Raw genomic sequence first — 6,000 nt, 5'->3', positions numbered from 1 at the left:
TATATAAAGCTGCTTTGAGAGAATGTGATTTGTTAAAAGTGCCATACAAATAAGTTGAATTGAACTGAATTAATATATGTAAATATTTCCAGTTGAAAGTTAAATACAAAAATTACAAAGATTTATACACGTAATAGTACTAAGTCATCAAAAGTTTAAAAAAAATATCAGTTTACTTTGAGAAGACAATAAGCAAGCCAGAAGTGACAATGTTCAGAGAGTAAACAAGGAAGAAAGTCTGTCTCTTTTGTGTGACTCCGTATAGTGGGGTGATAAATAATTTCTATTCCACAGCTGTATTCTATAAGGTCAAGTAGTAGTATGAGGTGAGTCCAAAGGATTCTGTAAGGTTTACAGCAGCAGATCTTCACTAATAAGTCTACAGTGTCCAGGTAAGTTTATCCACTGAAAAAAGGGTGAGAACTAGGCATAAGCTGTTTTTTTCATATCCACATGCAGCAGTCTTTTAGGTATCCTTGTGTGACCATCTGCAACATAATGTATTACATATACATTAATATTTAAAATCCATGTGCTACATTTATCTCTAATACCCAATTTATAAAGCTAGCTGTTCCTGTTCTTTTTGCCAGCTGTATTTCTCTGGTAAATGGTTACTCACAGCACATGGCAGTTAAAGTACAAAGTTTAATGCTAATGCATGCAAATACACATAAACTCTATTTAGCTTCTATGTCAAAAATGCAAATCTTTTATGCTTAATGGTCCAAACGCACTAAAATCTTAATATGGATATACTGTATGTAAACAGCAAATGGCTATTTCATATAGCCATATCAAATGAGTGTATCACATTCAGAAACTTATTTATTTACTTATTTATTTATTTAGATTTTATTTTCCCAGCTTATGTAATATGTGCATTGAGCTGTGCATCGAGTATGTAGACATCTCATATACAGCTTCTGAGCCATAATACAAAAGGCATGTATCAGCTGACCTCACAATCAGATTAGGCAAGACAGATTTAATTTTCGAATAGAGAAATGCAGAGAAGAGCTCAGGTTCCAACGCCTGTAAGGCAATTAAGTAGAAACACTAGCACTATTCTATTAGACTTTAACCCAGTATGCTGTACTGAGATCTTAAAATTGATGAAGACCGTCTTTACGAGGAAGATCACTCTAGACACCTTGTCCCAACTTTAGGAAAGATGCTTCTAAAATAAGGATCTTATAAATATCCTTAAAACTTACTTATAGCCATGCTCGTCCAATTCCTACAGAATTAAACAACAGCTAAATTAGGAGATTTAATCATGGTGGATGACTTGTCATAGGTGAAGACTCAGGATAGAATTGTGCAACAATGTGAAACACTAGTAAAGGAAAACTGTGCAGTACTTAGTAGCACAGTAGGTTTAATTCCAATATACCATGCAAGCAAGAATGTCAGTGAAAATACAAACAATATTTCACCATCTTTCTGGAAGAAGCTGTGAAATTAGGCTATACTGTTTGACAGCGGCACACACCTAAAATAAATTCTGAAATGTTCTTTCTGTAGGGATTCTTTACATTTATCAGAACTGTTTTAACCCTTATTTACTCTGGATTAAAATATAGGGATAATTCATAAATTCTAGTAGATTACAGTTCTAATACATATAAATAAAAAAATAAAGAAAACAAAAATAATAATAGAACTGCATGAGTCAAGGAGTACTTTGTCATGTATGTTACTCTGCAATCAGTCACAGGAACAGTGGCCTATTAAAGAAAAACACAACAGCAAAACCACAAAAATAAATAAATAGATGAATAAATAAATAAATGAATAAATGATTAAATGAATAAATAAATAAATAAATAAATAAATAAATAATAGGGGGCACGGTGGCTTAGTGGTTAGCACGTTCACCTCACACCTCCAGGGTTGGGGGTTCAATTCCCGCCTCCGCCTTGTGTGTGTGGAGTTTGCATGTTCTCCCAGTGCCTCGGGGGTTACTCCAGTTACTCCAGTTTCCTCCCCCGGTCCAAAGACATGCATGATAGGTTGATTGGCATCTCTGGAAAATTGTCTGTAGTGGGTGAGTGAATGAGAGTTCATTTTCTAGAGAGGTTTTCTTAAACAGCATGTCGGAGAACCTTAACATCATGTCCAAAACAACGTGATGACGTAAAATTAGACACCATCTGAATAATAATAATAGTCACAGTTGCAATATTCTGTTTCGCCCACTAATGGTTTACTCACAGGTTTCAATATGGCTTCATTTTCAAGCTCTATTTTTCAAGTAATATTTAATTACACTCTTTTTCTATTAGATGGACTTATGCATCATTTTGAATCCCTGGCTCTTATTTCCATAAACATTTCTATGTGTAATTTTGACAGTCAAATATAATGTCAGAACATATGATGTAAGTCTTGTGTTGTGTTGTGTTGTCAGTCTATATTAGCTAGTGCAAAACACACCTGGAGCCATCTGTAAAACTGCCAAGGTAGTCAATCTAATGAAAGAAGGAAGGCGATTTCTTTCTATCAGCTGTCTTAAATCTCCTCTCACATCTGTACTCTCTCTGCTGAAAGATCGATTTTGTGTATGTCAAGCAGGAATTACCACAGGATGGCATTAAAGGATTACAGTAATAAATGATTTTAGCTTTTTCCACTTAACCATTATGCACATTATTAATTAAAATCATCACAGGAGCAGGGTGTTATATAAATCAGAATTTTTGAAAGGGCAGCTACTGAATCAAAATCAGAATAAAATATAGGGGTTTATTCTCTATGTAAAAGGTGTGCAATGCTTTACTTTTTGTACATTCCAGAAAATAAATAAATAAATAAATAAATGAAAGACTTCTTCTTCTTTCGGCTTTTCCCTTCAGGGGTCGCCACAGTGAATCATCTCGCTCCACCTATCCCGATCTTCTGCCTCCTCAACACTTAGCACCTACTTACCACTTAGCACCTACTAGCTTCAAATCTTCATTAATTACATCCATATACCTCCTCTTTGGAATAAATGAATAAATAAATGAAAGACACTATGGCCAAATGTTTGCCAATACCTGAAAAGAACACCCATGTATAAGCTTTTCCTATACTGATCCCACAATGTTTGAAGCACACAATTGTCTAATGGACTTCAGTACTGTAGCTTTAAAATCACCCATTTATAAGGGGCCCAAACCTGTTAAAGCATGACAATCCCCTTGTGCATAATTCCCATGAGCTCCATAAAGACATGGTTTGCCAAGGTTGGTGTAGAAGAACCCAAGTAGCTACTGCTTCACTACCACAGATTGACAAAGAATATAACACTGCTGTTTGCCATTCTTCTACTTTTTCCATCAATCATGATTAAGATCACAAGGGACATACACTCCTCCACCAGGGCAGCGTTGCTACCCGCACCTGAAGGGAGAACCCACTCTTTTCTGGGAGAGGACCACAGCCTCTCTCTTTAAGCTCTCAGGAAAGAAATGCTCATGCATGCATCTGAGGTCCACATTGGTTGATGCCAAGAGAATAACATCACCTGCAAATCACGTCGCATTAGCAACCAAGATACCATACCATATTCCTGCAGTACATGCCACAGAAATTCCAAGCCACATGAGCATTCTCCAATAACATCACACATATAGACTGGATTAGCACACTCCCATGACCTCTCAAAGGTGTGAAGAGTAAAGAGCTGGTCCACAGTTCCACAGGCTAGGTGGAATATCAATATTCCTAAATATCAGTCAGAATCTGCTCTCCAGAACTTGGGCATAAACTTGTCCAAAGATGCCCAGAAATGTTATTCTCCAGTAACTGGAGTACACCCTCTGGTTCCTTTTTTTTAACCATACAATGCAAACCTTGTTCAGACCTCAGGTGTGATTATACAATACAATCATACAATTGATCAATGACCTTTAGCAACCTTGTATTTAATATTAATAATATGTTGCTTGCACAGACATGTAATGAACATTTCACCCCTCAGATTCAAACCCAAGAGACTCTGTTTTCTCTTTTCAGAATGTACACTGAAGTCCTCCAGGAGCAATGTGAAGTGGCTCCAATGTGGCTCCACAGTCCACAAGAAAGCTGAATACCCTTAACTGCAAACACAATACTGAGAGTTTTACTTCTTGAGACTGGTGACGAGCCCCACACCCATCCTATCCTTTTTTATGTAAAAAAATGAAGAAAATAAAAAAGATCACCCCATCAAGAATTTTGCTACAAAGCTCTTTTTGAGTATGGATGTAATTCCAGTCTCTGAAAGCAAGGTGAAATTCCATGCTCTCAAAACCATTTTCTTTTGCAATGCCCAGTAATTTATCATCACATACCTACCACCTATCTGGTGGTGAGTCAATCTCCATATTGGCATTTTAATTTAATATGTGAATCCGTGAAAATAAACACCAAGCCTGGCTCCAGGTGGGGATCCTGGTAACCCGAATCTGGGCAGAAATACTAGGAGAAATACACCTCTAGTGACATTATCATAAGATTCACAGAAGAGCACAAGCCCCATTATCTTTGTAATAATGAAATTATCTATTAAACATGTTTCAATCATCAAATGACTAATAATAATTAGTAGTAAATAACAAGCGATTCATAAAAACATAATTATGAAGAAAACTATCACTACTACTACTACTACTACTACTACTACTATTACTACTACTACTACTACTACTATTACTACTATTACTACTACTACTCCTACTACTACTACTACTACTACTACTACTACTACTACTACTACTATTACTACTACTACTACTACTACTATTACTACTACTACTCCTACTACTACTACTACTACTCCTACTACTACTACTACTACTACTAATAATAATAATAATAATAATAATAATACAAATATTATTATTATTATTATTATTATTATTATTATTATTATTATTATTAGCAGTAGTAGTAAAGTAATAGTAGTAGTAATTGTAGTAGCAATAGCAGTATTTTATATATACTGTAAATATATATGTAAACACAACAGGAAATAAAAACAAACAGGCTTTAAATGGCCAACCATTTAGAAATAAAAAAAGACCACAATAAAATCCAAACACAGAATACTGTGAATAAACACAATACTAAAACACTTGCACTAGAGGCGAATGAGCTTCAGTCACACATAGGACTCACATGGTGGCGCTCTTAGCCACACTCCAGTCAAATCAGACCTATTTCTGGTCCAGGAGATAATGTTGCTGAATATTAAGAAACATATCCATTTGCAGACTTATGTGCAAATATCATTATCATGGCAAAATGAAGTAAATAATAACCTGCACTAATGGCCATAGCATAATCCCTTATTTACACATTATTCCCAAAGAAATAAATAATTAATTACAATCTCATCAGGCATAAATTATGCAAAGGTTTCAGATAACTAAGAACTTAATTCACAGGAGATTTATGCAAACAGACAGACAGACAGGAAACCCACAGACACACACACACACACACACACACACACACACACACACACACACACACACACACACACACACACACACACACACACACAATAATACATTAGCTCAGCAGCAAAGATTGTAAGATAGCAGCATTGCTTTGGCCAAAACAATGTGCAAGGAAAAGTACAGTTATAGATTAAAGTAAAAAACAAAACAAAAATGGTGCTCTGAATTGTTTGAAGTGCACAGAAAATATAAAATGAAACACTGTAGAACACACCAGTAGATCACAAAACTGATAAGAAACAACATTCTTAAAATAATATATTCTTTAATGTAATTTTGATCAAAAGCATGAGACAAAAAAAGAATCCAAGATATCTTCAATACATTTATATTTAAATAATACTGTTCACAATAAACAGTGCAATACCAAGATCTTTTCCACTGGAATCTTTACCTTTTTCTCAATGTGAGAAATCATTAGCACAAAAAGAACAAGCTATATGAAATAGAAAAATTAATAATATCATTTTAGGAAAATAAAGAAGATAAAATAGCATTCGGTTAAATTGTA

The sequence above is a fragment of the Tachysurus fulvidraco genome, chromosome 3 (genome assembly GCF_022655615.1).
Source record: "Tachysurus fulvidraco isolate hzauxx_2018 chromosome 3, HZAU_PFXX_2.0, whole genome shotgun sequence".
NCBI lineage: Eukaryota > Metazoa > Chordata > Actinopteri > Siluriformes > Bagridae > Tachysurus > Tachysurus fulvidraco.
The sequence above is the reverse complement of the archived record's forward strand: the minus strand, read 5'-3'. Positions refer to the sequence as shown.